Below are 15,794 nucleotides of genomic sequence, written 5' to 3' on the forward strand. Positions count from 1 at the left end.
CCATATGCTCATATTCAGGCTGAGAAATGTGCAGCCTTGCCGGCGTCCTTGCATTCAATGATCTTTGCGATGGAGGTAAATCCCTGTGGCACTTCCAGGGAATGTCACCCATGTTTGATACCACACCGCAGAAGAGCTGGGACCCAAACAATGTGTATGGGAGACCTCTTGCCTGAGGGGCGTTTTGTCCAATTGGAGGATGTCCGGGAAAAGGTGGTGGGAGGCCTTATCACTACTATGCAATACCACCACCTTAGGAATGCATGCAAGAGCAAGTGGCCATCGATCCCAGCAGCCACTATCCCACACCCGTTCATGTCTAGTACTATGTCACAATCGGGATTCAAGAGTAGTATCTCCTCGCTATACAAAGCGGTGCAATCACACACTCCATCCAGAAATCTCATGAAAAGTAAATGGGAAAAAAGATCTTCACATAACCATTGATGACACAAAATGGTTTACATACTGCGGCTTTACCAAGGACATATCACTTTGTGCCAATTTCAGGTTAATCCAATTTAAGGTACTGAATCAGTTACACATTACACCCAGTAAGATCAACAAATTTGACCCAACCAAGCAAGCTCGTTGTCCCAAATGTAATTCCTCGCAAGCAGACTTGCTGCATTTTTACAGGTCATGCCCCCCGATCAGGCAATTTCGGGAAGATGTGTCTAAAATACTCAGTGATGTGCTAGAAATCCCAATCCCGGCCACTCAATTGAAGCACCTTCTAGGAGACATTGGAAAAGTCCCAATTAAAGACCATAGACTCTTCGGTTGCGGGGGCAGTTGCCAAACAGTGTGCTGGAAATCGAAACAAGCATGGCTTAGAGACCTAATTTCAGTAAAAGAATGTGACGAAGGGTATGTTAGAGGGATCGCAGATGTATGCAGGCCAAAAGACATTCAGGCACCATTACGCAGATTCCTTAGGGGCGTATGGAGTGATGCTGAGAGTACGGCCTCTTCGTCCAACCCTAAATGAACTGGGGTACCGTCTTGGGAGATCAGGGGGTGGGGGGTTGTTAACTCTTATGCCATATTTGTATTTCAATATACAATGCCTGTGTTGTAATGTAACCGTCAACTGTTAAATAAAGGTTTTTTTAAAAAAAAAATAGATTAATAATTTTTCCTTTTACAACATCTATCTTTCACTCTCTAATCACTATAATTCCATTTTAGCCTGTAACCTGAAAATCCATTTGGTGAGAGAATTGGAGTATGAGGGGTTTCAATCAAACACTGAGTTTATTTGGGATCAATGATCCATAGAACCATGTACATCACATTTACAATGATCAAGCTCCCATTATGATGAAAACAAGTACAATTCTTAAAACATTTATAAAATAACCAGTTCATTGTGAATGACACACTCATTACTAAGAGTGATTCTATGCATATATAAGTTTCTAGACACATTATCAAATATCAAAGTGCCTCCAAATACATTGTTAGTGTAGTTTTAGGCAAAAGAGCAAAAAAGTGCAGAAAAGTGCAGTTAGCAAACTGCAGCAAACAATCAATTATAATTTCCATTCCACAACCAGAAATAAGTTAGCCAAAATGTGGGAATTATCATAAGGTGCCTTTAGCAACAAACCAGGCAAGAATGTACACATCCAGTAGAACAGCAATGTCATTCTTTGAAAGCCAAGATAAATATGTTCTTTTCGATGATGCCTTGCTCAACAAGCTAGCTAAAGTAAGTGTGTAGGGAGGTCAGTGTCAGTCTGTAAAATGACATTATTTCAGAGATGAACATAATAAGCTGCTTACAATTACTAGAAAGAGATTATGATAATTGTAAGAATACCGTTTGAGCTCATACTCTTTTAGCATGACTATAGTCCATTACGAGAATTGTATCTCACCAGTAGTTTAGGACTTTTAAGGAACTGTTTGCCTTGATAAAGGCCTTATGGTCGAAACACATGTGCATATACCATGCAAAGAGCAGTTTTTATCCCTTGTGTACTATCCAAGACTAAATAATATGTTTGACTTAAAACGACATAGTAGGCACATGAGCACTCGAAATAGCCATTTACTGTTTTGCTGTGACCCATCATGTTGACTTGTTGTCATTGTTCTGCGTTCCATTTTATGATGGTCAGGTGGTGGCAGCTGTGTCTTACAGTTGATGTGAAAGAGTTGAGTGTAATGGACCCACCTGGGTGCGATCTCACTGGTGTTCTTGGTCTACTTCTTGATGCAAGCATATTACTTGGGTTGACGAGGGCAGCATTGCTACTGGGAAACAATATTCCTTGCTCAACTGCGAAGAGACTTCAACCTTCAAGTCAAGGGAAATCAAACTCAAAATGCAATGTACTCTAAGTATAAGACTGTCTTCATTCACATGACCTCCCCACAGATCTCAACGAAGAACAGAGCTGTAAAAAGTTCAGTTGTTGACTGAAAAACAAATATCACACAGAGAGGCCTAATAGCTACACACAAACTACTCACTGGCCGTTTGTGATGGGTAGATGGTATTGCATGGATATCTTGCACTTCTCATAGACTATGCCGTAGCAAGGGACCTTAAGGGCGTTGTTTATTCCCATACTGTAAGCCTCCCCATATAAAAATGACTTTCCTTGTAACTTTTCCATGTACGACTAATAAACACCTGGACGCATTATTTGCTTTCCGTGCAATGCTTGTATAATTCTAATAAAAAATCAATATTCCTTTCAGTGCCCAATCTATGCCATTATTGCACCAGTAGAAACTTTTTCATGCAAACTGGGACTCATTTATTCAAAGTATACTTGCTATCCCCAAAAGAGGACATTATTGCCACTGTACAAATAAAGTCATGCTTCCTGTGGGCAGAATAATCAATGACCTGTAATGTAATAGTGGGGTCACTTGGATAATTGTTTAATCAGTAGGCGAGGATGTAAGATCAATCCGTTTCGAATTCAATGATGCAAGATCGGATGAGGCACTCACATGAGGGTGTGTGATAGAACTAGATGAAGGGGCTGTTGTGTTCCTCTGTTCGTGTGATGTGTTTATGTGCATCTAGCTGCAATGTGTGATGGTTGTTTGTATACTTATTGTAATGTGGCATGAGAAGGAGGTGTGAGTGGGTTAGAGAGGTTTTGGATGATTCTTAAAGTCGTACTGAAAAAATAATGAGTTGTTTTCTCTGAGTTAAAAGTCCTTATCATTTAGTTTCAGTTTAAAGGGTGCGGGGAGAACAACCCAAACAATTCTAATCTTTTGAATGCCTTGGACGAAGTTCTGCCTTAATTTCCTTGCGATTGACTCTGCTTCCTTGTGGTTGCTTGGTATGCTAGAAGGTATTGCTACCTTGTCTTAAAGGACTGAGGCAACTCCCTCAGTTCACATAGTAGCAGAGTGATGATAGTTAAAAATCCATGGAGATAGTACGCTTTGGGTTCCCGGCAATATCAAGCGTCCTCTGCCATTTAACTAAAAGGATGTGAAGCTCCCGGGAGATAGCGGAACCAGTTTTTAAGACGCAAGCCTTGCAAGCACAGTTTAGACAGATCCCCTGTTTTCAGGAAAATCCCCTCCTGACTTCTACCGGAAGCTGAACGGACGGAAGGTTGAAAAGGCTGATAACAAGGCGGCGACCCCGAGAGTCAGAAGTCGAAAAAGCAAATGGGGAGTAAAAACTGAGCGAGGTGGCAAAATTGTGAATGGGCAGCGAGTGGAGAAAGCGATAATGGGAAACAAGTGACAGAGAGAGGTTTGGGGAAAAAAGTAACTCAAGACGATGAGCGTCAAGTTATTAAGTAATTGACTTGAGGAGAGGAGCCAAGCAATTGCGAAACTGTGAGATGAGAAGCCTCATAGTAGAGTAAACCCAGTGTCCTTTGTCGTAAAGACGTAACAGAAGGAACCATATCTAGAGCCCATTTACGGGTGACATAGGTTACAGATTTGTTTAAAGACAATCCAAAGAGAACAGTTCACATCCAAATCAAGGTATTTATTAGGGGCAGGATAAGTCTTGAGGATGGTAGACTGAGATATATGTGGCCGGTCGAGTATGTCAGTTTGTCTGTTTGTTTTATGTGATTGTATAGCTCTATCTGTGGTGAAGGAATAATAGAGAAATTAAGAGACGAAAAATGGAAAAAGCGAGATTTAAGAATTGTTTATTTGTTGAAATTGAATTGATTGTGTTTTAACGACTAAAGTAGTCTTGAGTAAAACATGATATAGAGGGTTTGGAGCCTGAAACGGTTGGTGCACGCTCATATTGTATTATTTTCTTGAAACGTAATTTTGAAAACGTGCAAAGTGTAAAGGTGAATATAGACAGTCAAGAGTGGCGAGTCAAAATGGAGGACATTACTCCACTTACACATTTCTGCAAACAGTTGCCGAAACATGCACCCAAACTTAAACAGTATAGTGCGAAATGGGTTAAGGGCACAGCAGACAAGATGTTCATGCCATGGCCACAAGGGGGGTCATTATCAAAGGCAGTTTTGCAGCATACGATGACATATTTGCATGCAGCATACACAAGAAAAAAGTAAAAGAAAAGGTTAGCGAGTTTACGGCTCTGGAAAATGTACCAGGAGGAAAGGGAAAAGCTGCCTCCTGAAGACTGGATACTTAACCTACGCAAAGAGGCGGGTGATGAACCTTCTGCTCCCTCTACCACACCTATAATAGATGGCAATAGCAAACAAGATGACGGACTGTACCAATTAAGAGAGCTTAAGTCAGAGACCGGGTACAGCAATCTGGTATATGAGTCACCTGTGTAAAGCAGCGATGAGGGTGCAGAGAAAATTCCTGAGAAAGATGTGATCTTTAAAGTCTAGAGGGAAAAGGAGAGACGTGACGAGGAGAGAAGTGATCGAGCAAGTACATCCTTAGATATAGGACGAGAAATAAAGAGATGGAAAGGAGAAAATGATAAGGCTGATGAGGTAGCAATCATACAGAACAAATGGATGGATGGTCAGATTTAGCTTAAACTCGATGGTAAAAGCATTGAGGGTGTAAGGCAAAGGGAAATTCGAGACAAACAGGACAAAAAGGATAGAGAAAGAGTGGAACGATTGAAAGAAGATGGGGTGAAAAGAAAAGATAGACATAGACCGGAACAGTTGTATCAAGGTGAACAACTGAAAAAGCAGGAAAGAGCAGAGGAGTAAAGAAAGTATGACAACAGACAGAGAGCAATCGAAGAACGAGAAAGGCTAGAAAGAAAGAGAGGAAGAGTAGGAACAGAAATTTTGGGATAAAAGAATACAAAGACGAAGAGTCGAGGAGATACGAACGGCAAATAAAAGAAGAGATATGAAAAGAAAGGAAAAGGATAGGATGAGAGAAGAAGCAAGGAAACGAAGAGAGCTTGATGATGATATAGAATGAAAGAAAAGCAAGAGAGCACGCGATCGTGATCGTATGGAAAAGAAATGAATGAATCCCAATCCAGAAGTGGGATAGGAGGACGTAGAAGAATTCTTCCCAGCACAGGAGCCCATAGCAGGCCCGTCTGGAGTAAATCTAGAGGATGAGTTTGACTTTAGACGCATTGGGGACACAATCGATAAAGTCTATCATCATATGAAGATCTAAGAAAGAAATAACAGCAAAGGGCAAGAGCGATTGTCTTGAGAGTACACAGCTATACGACAGCGAGGGAGGCTTGTGTAGTTTGGAACCTAAAGAGCTGTCTTTAGATAGACTAACTCTGAATAGAGACGAGTAGGAGAGGAGCCACACAAGTTGGGGACAGGATATGTCAGACGAGGACAGAGAAATCTTCTGAGGGGAGGAGGAAGGTAATGCATCTGGTCCAGATGGATGCTCTCGAAGAGACCGAGAAGTAAGATAGTCTGATCTAGATTTACCCAAATCATGGCCATCAGAATCTCTGACGCGACTAGATCAACGTAAAGGGCGATCCCATGGAGAGGGGGGCTCGCCATCCTATGTGAGCAGGGTAAGATCACTGCCAGGAAGAAGGCAGAGCGGAACCATTGTCCATGCTATGGAAAGACAGACAATGGGGGACGAATGTGAGTTTGGGATTTTGCAGTTTCCCTTGTTAGCGAAAGGGGGGTATAGACCACAGTATATACCTTGGCCAGAGATTGATAAGGATAATTTAAGATGTAAACTCCCGAGTTTACTTCTGGCGCTGGGAAATGTATACATGAGTTAGAAAAAATGACAGGAGAAAACATGCTAACTATGGGGGACATTAAAGGTCTCCTATTCGCTATCCTTGGTCAGAGAGCTGATGACGTTTGGTCAAGAGTAGGATATTTGAGTGTTACTGCATTGAGCACTGCTCATGATGGATTACCATTCAACAACTGTAGGGCGCCAGTCTGGAAAGTGCTTAGAGTGCTGTATCTGGACAGGAGCTATAATGAAAAAAAGATGCATGAAGGGGAGGATCCTCTTGTTTACATTCAGAATTTTCAGGAACAATGGAGCTTGGAAACTCGAGAGCCGTGGGGGAAATATATACCTGTATTTTATCATAAACTATGCAAAGGGCTGCCAGAGCCAGTGTAGAAGCAGCTCAAGATATTGGTGGGCATGGAAGCAAAGCCATGGTCAGAAATTCAGTTTACCATTTCGCATTATTGCAGACTTCTGCAAGAGAAGAATCAAAAGAAAGACGATACTAGGAAAGGTGAAGAGGCAAAGTTAGTGCAGAAAAAATGATCAAAGTACACCATTGAAGGGGAAATGTTAACTAGCGGAGAAGTATCAGGTCCGCAGCAAGCAGAAGACATGCCACAGGTGAATAACTAAAGGCAATATGATCAAGGAAACAGTGGATTTGTACCACGGGGTAGAGGAAACATCTGAGGTAGAGGCTTCCAGAATAATCAAGGGAATGTCCAGAATAACCAAAGTGGGTTTCAAAAAACACAGCTTGATAGTCTAAGCATGCAGGGTGGGCAGATTAGGAGACCTCCTGAATGTTCGACATGTGGTATGTCAGGACACATTGCACGTATGTGTAGAAGTCAAGAGTTGGTACAAAATGGACAATTCTCAAGAGGGGGGAATGCATACCCGCCTGCAAACACTCAACAGAATGAAAGTGGGTTTGCTCAAAATCAGATAGTTCAGCAAACACAAGTGCCAAGAGTACAGCAAGATTTACACACGCAGCAGACAGCAATGAATCCGCTGCAAGGGCAATCACAGCATTCACCCATGCAGATACAGCAAGGTACAAGCACGGGACAATTGATGACTCCTAGGATAGGGGGTCTCACTGTCGAAGGAGTAAATCCTTTCACAGGTACAGGAATGAGAATGTATCCACAATAGGACAGCTCACTGGGAGACTTGATGTGTTCAATACTATCTGTAACACCTAATCCTCAAGAGGAGCAAGGGTTGACATTAATATAGGGGGCATCTTTTTCTTTTTTAGTAGACATGGTTGCAACACGCTCATGTATACGAGAGGGAAAATTTGCAATGTCAGGTAATGTCATGAATACTCAAGGTTTTACAAGAGCTACAAGTAGAGTTCCATTTACTGAAAGTTGCCAGTCCCTATAGATTAATGTGACATGCCTGTGCCATTATAATATTCAAGACAGACACCTGTCAATATATTAGGTCGAGATTTAATGACAAAGTTGAATATGACAATTTCATTCACTGATGAAGCCATAGTGTGTTCAACACCATGAATTCATTATTTAAACGTAAGTGAATTTATTATGGTATTTGCAGGACAAGGGACAATGCGAGGAGTGCCATAAGAACCAGTTGTTTTTTACTATGGGGTATGTATTCTGCTAACATGGCTACCAGGTTTAGTGGAAAGAACTATGAGAATACCTGATGAATTTTTGTTCAGGCCAAAGATACCTTTGGATGAAGAGGAAGAACGAGTCTTTCCTTAAGAATTACAAGCAGCCATAGTGCGAGGAGAAATGGCTTTGCTTGATGGAACCGATTATGAAGGCAGACGGTGGTGCACAGTGATTGCCATTGGGGAAGGCTATAGATTGACTGACGTCACTGATGAAGATATACTTAAAGGCCATCCGTCAGATGACGAAGTAGTATTTGAAATAAGTATTACTAATTGGGAACGATTAATTAGACGCAAGGTTCCTCAAAAAATGATGCCAATATTGAAATGTCCCGAGTTTTTTGATGAAGATATGGCAAAGGTGTCAGCTTCATTATGGACAACAGGGAGCAGGAGAAGTAAAGATTAAATTGAAGTCAAGAGCAAAGTTACCTTGAGCACTACAGTATCCCATGTCTCGAGAGGCAGGTGAAGGTAATTTTTAGACAATATCCGCCATGATGGATCAGGCTATCTTAGTGACATCAGAGTCACCATGTAATACATCAGTGTATCCAATCAAAAAATGCAAAAGGGGTCGTGGCATCTAGTGCAAGACCTTCGCCCAATTAACCAGATTGTAGAGGCTGAGTTTCCTCTATTTCCTAATCCTGTGACAATGTTATGTAGTATCACTGTTGAGGCGCAATATTCCACGGTGATTGACTTGAAAAATTAATTTTTCTCAATCCCATTCCATAAGGATTGTCAAGATCTGACATCATTTACTTTTTGTCATACTAAGTTAAAAAGCACGAGATTACCTCAAGGGTACTATGAGTCTCCATCGATTTTCAATAGAGTTTTACAGATGGACATAAGCAATATTGATTTGGAAAGTGTTATGTTGCAATACGTAGATGACATATTGGTCTGTAGCACCTCAGAAGAAGAGTGCAGACTCAATTCAGTTCAACTGATGTTTATTTTTGCAGAGAAAGGATATAAAGTAGACAAAGAGAAATTACAGTATTGTCAAGAAGAAGTGTTGTACATAGGTCAGTTAATTTTGCATGAAGGAAAAAGGTTACTCCAGAGAGAGCTGAAGCTATTTTAAAAACAGTAAAGCCACCCACGATAAAGCACATGCAAAGATGCTTGGGACTATGCAATTACGTGAGAGCATGGGTCTTTTACTACAGTTCATACATAAGGCCCTTGTTGCAAGCTCTAAAGAAGGCACAGGTAACTCAGGAAAAATTGTTTGGACTGAGGAAATTGAAGAAGGGTTTGATGAGTTGAAAAAAGCAATCTGCACAGCTCCAGTTTTAGGGATTCCCAATTATACTGAGGAATTATTTTTGTTTTTGCACACGAATGGCACTTTTATGACGGCAGTATTCACACAGAGAACCACGATAGGGTACAAGCCTCTTGCATATTACAGTGGGATTTAAGACCCAGTAATGAGGGGTCACTTTCCATGAAAACAATCTTTGGCAGCCGCCATGTTCACCATTGAGAAAGCTTCAAGCATAGTAATGGGGTGTTCCGCAATGGTATTTGTTGAAATGCAATATTTGCCATTTTGGAAAAACCTAAAGGCACGTTAACTTCTCAAAGGGCTTCTGCTTACAAGGTGGTTATATCAAATCCAGCAATTAAAATAATTTATTGCAGAATAGTGAATCCTGCCATGTTTGTAGCAGAACCACTGGCAGAAGGTGACCATGCGCACGATTGTTCAAACTATGAAGAATTTTATGACGCGATCCCAAGAGTAAAGGAGAATGCGTTGGCAGCAGGGGAGATTCTTTTTATTGACGGTTCTTCCAGAATCGATTAAAATGATGGGCAAAGATATACGGGTACCTCTGTGGTAAATCACTTGGCCAATGGGGAATTTGAAGTGTTAATAAGTGCACGACTAATGTCTCACTTTTCAGCACAAGCTGCAGAGCTAGTGGCACTGATAATCACGCTTGAGAATCACGCAGACTAGGAAATAACCATGTACAGTGACTCTTCCTATGTGACATCGACGGTTCATGCAGGGCTAGCACATTGGAAAAGGAGGAGCTACCTCCGGGCAGACAGCACTCCAGTGCAACACGCAGCCTTATTGGACAGACTCATTAAAGCACTACAACTCCCAGTAGCCATTGCTTTCGTTAAATGCACAGCTCACACTAAAAGGGCAGATTTTATCTCACATGGAAATCAAGCAGCAGACGACGAAGTAAAACGTGTTGCATAATCAGAAAATATCATGAGATTTGATACGCCTGATGTGAATGAAAGCATGCTGGTGATGATAAGTGTGCCTGATTGTTATAATAATTTGTCTAAGACTCAGTAGAAATTCAAGGGGAAGCGCCTCAGGATGGGAAATACCTGTGGGCATGGAGGGGGTGTTCTTTAACCCCTTCCAAAGCACTGTGGTGACTAGTCAGCACTGGTAAACCAGTGATGCCTGTATCCTTATTAAGGGTGTCGTTAGAACAGCTGCACTACCATGCACATGTTACCAGATAGAGCCTCACTGCAATAATTGCAGAGGAATGGTTTGTTCCGAATTTAGTAGAACACATTGCATTGTATGTAGTAAATTATATTGTATATCAATTTAACTGCTGGGCACACATTGTGTACAGTTAGAGGAGTTATCCCGAGACTTAATGGTCCTTTTCAGCATTTACATATGAACTATGTCGACATGCTGCACTGCAAGTCTGTAATGGATACAGATATATGATTGTATTGGTATGTCCCTTTTCAAGGTAGATTGAGGCTGGTCTATGTGCACATCCAGATTCCACCTGTGTAGTGAAATTTCTAGCACGAGAAGTGTTTCCTAGATGGGGAATATGTGAAGTATTGAGATAAGATAATGGCCCTCATTTTGTCAATTCAGTCTTTGAACAAATAAGCTTGTTGCTTAGCATAAAGCACAAGTTTTCATTGGCTTATCAGCCACAAGTGAATGGGGTCTGGGAGAGACACAATGGCCTGCTTAAAGAAAGAATAGCCAAATTGAAACTTCCCCTGAAGAAAGGATGGTTGCATTGCCTACCACTGGCATTGTATGCTTTGAGAAATCAACCAGGTTCTGACCACCATGTTACGCCCCATGAAATATTGACAGGGAGGTGGATGAGGACACCCCTCACACTTCCATCTATAACTAGTAGTGATGACCAGACAACAGAACTGTTAGGAAAGGAGTTATGTTACTACTTAACCTGTAAGAATTCAAGTATCTCTGTCATTTCAGACCAGCTCAAACGAAAGAGGTGTGGAATACAGAACACAGAAGGAGATGCTACAACAACCAGAATTGAAGAGTTAAGTCTTCCCAAATGTTTCCCTAGTGATCAAATCTTAATCAGGATCCACAGTGCTTTAATGGCCCATTCATCGTGGAGGATGTCAGGCCGTCTGCAGTAAAAAAGCAAGGCAAACGTGGATGGATCTTTCTTGGAGATGTGAAGATCTATGCTGGATAACCCTCTTCACCCGTACCCCTGTCGGAAGCAAACATCGGGGAAGAACCTCAGCACGTGCAGACTAGATCTATGATGAGGAAGAAGGCCACAGAAACTGTTGAATAAAACAAATAACGAGTATATATTTACTGTGGCTTGTTTCAGGACACTCTTTTAAGCTACTAAAAGGAGTTAAGGGAAGCTATTTGCTCTTGTGCCACAGGAGTTTGGTCACATTGTACTGAGACATGTTTAAGTCTTGTGGGAAGGAAAACATGGCAGATTTGGAGTTCCTTTTCAATACCCTGATTCCTTTCTTGCTGAGTTTATTTTCAGAGGAGCCTATGGTGGTGCCCAATGACAGCGTTCATCGGATCATTCTTGCTGTTTTTATTGACATTCTTCGTACATGACCTGTGCTGGAGCTGAGAACTACTGCCTTTCATCATTTCCTGCAAGATCATAAGTCTGGTCCAATCGTGAGGAGATTGCTCACAGCTATAAGTGAGCAAGTTCTTCAACTTCCTGAGTACAGTGGGGAAAACACAAATGCTCCGATTTGATGACAATGCAAATAGACAATGCAAATAGATTGGTTAGCATTGTCTTCTATTACCTGATTGAGGAATGCCGCATCTTGTTGAAAGACAAATGGATGTCTGCACGTTTTTGAGAGACCCGAGGAACAACGTGGCTCTTAACAAATTGTTACGAGATATAATAACACAGGTCAAATTGTATTCTGAAAGAACACTGAGAACAGAATGAGACTTTTTGAAAAAGAGATTCAGAGCCTAATAGTTGTAATGATTTACTTCTTGCTGAAGGAAATCTTTATTTTGTCTGGTGAAAGGAGGATTCCTTTGTCTTCATTGGGAACTTTGTTGATCATCTAGTAGCAGTCAGCTGATCGAGGAACTTATGGAGCAGGTTTGGCAGCTTTCAGAGTATTGCAAGATGTTGCCCGATTAAAAAATAGTCTTTTTCCTTCCTTAAAAAAGAGAATGGGCAGCGTCAATAGCAACAACGTGATGACAGACAACAAGACATGTCCATATTGTGCAAGAAGCTATTTCTACAAGAAATGGGCTTACCTGTAGATCATTTAAACATGCATTTTGTTTATAGTGATACTTCTTTCACTTAAAGTGTGAACTACTTACTATTTTGTTCCAATTAGAGCAAAACATCCTGTGTAGCTTCCTATGCAGAAGGAGGGTACAGATGTGGCAACTACAAGGCAGCCAAGACCTTATATAAGTATTCCTACTCTAGAAGAACATTTAAAGGCACCTATTCCTGAGATGGATAAAGCTAGGCTTCCTATTAAGAGGAGGTCACACATGGAGATTATACGGGACATCTTTATGCCTGCACATTATGTTAATAGGATGAGGCTTTTGGAACCTTCTCCTACACAGGTAGCACATGTCAAAAAACCAAGTCCACTGACAAATGTTTCTATGATTGGTCCAGTCAGAAGGAATGATGCTGACATACTTCATGAGATGATTATAGAAGCTCAAACAAAAAGAATGAGGCCCAAACAAAGTGCTTAGGAGGATGATCATGAGTTAAATGATTATCTGGATAGTATAGCACACTTGGGGAATAACATATGGTATCAGTATATGAAGGAAATGGGAAGGAGGATCTCGAAGGAGGAATGCTTTGTATGTCCACTCCTGCCTTATAGCATGGGGAAGTCGAAAATCTTCATAGCTATTGAAATAGATGTCCAGACAGCACATTGTCTATCACACATAGCACTCTGCCTTACAAGAGGCCAGTTCATGGGTCGAGATGCCTATCTCAAATGGGCAACTGAATGGACAGATCCAGATGAAGATGATTATATCCAAGACACGAAGACAAGGACCAGGACGCATACCAAGAATCATGTGATAAGATATGAAAAGTCTGAAGTAAAAGGAGCTGAAATCAGATGTGAAGTAAACAGAAGACTGTAGAGCACAGGAACATCTGCAGAAGAAATGTGTAGATGGAAGAACAGAGGTCAAATGCAGATTTGGGGATCAGTGCTATAATCAGATGGAAGGGAAGAAGGAGTGGTCATCTGCAGAGCCTAGTTTGTCATTGGTTGTTATAAGCCAGCCACTGAGATAGTACAGAATGGATGCAAGCCTCTATGGCCAAGACTTGCTAAACGACTGACCTATGTCGAAGATAAAGGAGGACCTTTGCAGGTAGTGCCTCTGGTGAAGTGCAAAACTGTGCTTCAGAAACAATGGCACAAATAAAGTCAGAGAAAACCAGAACTGTGGTTGAATCTTTGATGTACCAGGAATGAAACTTGGAACAGCAGTAATTATGGATCATTACTGGGCATGTGGATCGAGAGCTTATATGAAACTTCCCAAGGATTGGGGAGGACAATGTTCATTAGTAAATGTTTATGTTCCGGCGTTGGTGATTCCGAAGAGTGACTTAAGCATCAACAGCTTTCCGAAAGCAGATGCTCACCTGAAGAAGAAGGGATCGGTGGAGCTGATAAATCGAATGAAGAGAGAGAGAACTATTTCTCAGCCAAGTCAATAGAAGCTTTTGATGCCATTCCTTATGAGCACAGACTGTTCAGCCAGACATTCATTCTCGTTGATCTATATGCTGAGTGTCCAGGTTGGAGAAAATACTAAATGGCTGCAGATCACCAGATGGGAATTGCTGCAGACAAGCAACACTACTATAAAGGGATTCAACGCTATCAGAGAAGAGATGAGAACCATACGACTTATGACGCTTCAGAATAGTTATGCACTGGACACAATTACAGCTACGGATATAGGTGTTGGTGCAAAAATCAGAGAATCATGTTGCACATTCATACCTTCTCATGACGAAAAGAATGGGACCTTAACAGAGGCCATAGAGATGATGACAAAGTTACACGTTCAGATGATAGAGGAAGTGATAGACATTGCTGATGATAGCTGGTTTGGGACACTCTTTTCTTGGGTTCCTCAATGGATGGCAGATATGTTCAAGTTCCTTGGAGCTCTGATTGTGATGGTGTTTCTTAGATTCTGTGTGAATAGGATAATAATCACACAATGCAAGAAGACAGCAAAGAAAGCCATAGGGATGAAAATCATGATCAATGTTGAATCAGGATGGATGACTAGGACCTGACAGATGAGGAAATCAGAGACTTTGTGAAGGCCAGTATCCATGCAACTAAGGGAACGAAGGTCATGCATCCTAAGAACCATAAGAAGTATTGTGGGAAAATTGATCTATTCCAGTCTAAGTGAACAGTGCATGCTCATGACATGGAACAAAAATGAGCATGTGAAATCAGCTGGATGCCTTAAAAGGAGTCGTAAAGATATGGGTCCCTAAAAAGCATTTCTTCAGACCAGGATGTTTGGATGTGAAGAAGGATGAGAGAGTGGTCGATGAATCACCCATAGGGGGGATTGTAGAGAAGGAGCCAAGTACCCCCACATCAACCATCTCACCCACATTGCCTATATGTTGGGAACCAGAGTGTTAGACACGTGCAGTACCAGTGAAAATACCAATACCGAGGAGAATCTTGGCGGCAAGGTTCCCATTGAGGAAGTCATACCTACATACATGACAGTATTATGGCCATTTGAATGAAATCCCAGACGAAGCAGGACCAATGAATGAAAGAACGGATTGGTGACGTCACACATGAAGCTGAACCGACGTACATGGAAGATATGCAGAGACAAGAGGATCAAGATATTCTATAAGGCATCAAGAAAGTATAAAAGATAAGTGACATCTTGGGCTCAAGATGAAGAAACTTATGCAACAGAAATGATGAAGATATCAATTCATTTTATATGTGTACATATGCAGAGCTAGACCAAAGAAGGAAGGCCTCTTTTCCTGTGTGTCGCAGTTGAAAAAGCAATGGAGTTACAGAAGCGAAACTCAGAAAGGCGAGGTTTGATGAGCCCCAAGAAGCCGAGGTCTTATCAGACTTGGATGAGCAGAAAGTAGTTACAAATCATGTGAAAGAACAAAAGGCATGGACAAAACATGGAAGACGTCAGAGGTCTATTAAAAATAGTATTTTAAATGCACCAGAGCTTGAATTTGTGTTCTTCAGTCATGTGGAAGGATGAAGTTGGACAAACAGAACGGCCCACACCTACGCATGAAGGCATAGGGTGCCTTCACTACCCTGAATTCTCCAAAGCAAGTAACATTTCCAAGGACAAGTTCAAAGCCTGAATTGACAGCAGACCACTGAGGTGATGATAGATGATATGCTAAGTGGTGGGAAGCTATGGTAATGACCAGCTCTCTAGCACCTGGAAGTCTAGCCTGCATGCTGCTAATTTAGATGGAAAAGTACTGACACATGTAAGAGTGTTAACCAATTGAAGGGGGGGGCCGCATGATTAAGAGCCCTATAGTTTGTATAACTAATGGGACGTTGTGTATTTAGTGATGTTCATAGTGACTTTTCGAAGGGTGGGCTTAGTTGCCCCACCTGATGTTAATAAGCCTATCACTTTCTAAGACTA

Source organism: Ambystoma mexicanum, chromosome 1p, assembly GCF_040938575.1.
Source record: "Ambystoma mexicanum isolate Mex_15411 chromosome 1p, UKY_AmexF1_1, whole genome shotgun sequence".
Taxonomy (NCBI): domain Eukaryota; kingdom Metazoa; phylum Chordata; class Amphibia; order Caudata; family Ambystomatidae; genus Ambystoma; species Ambystoma mexicanum.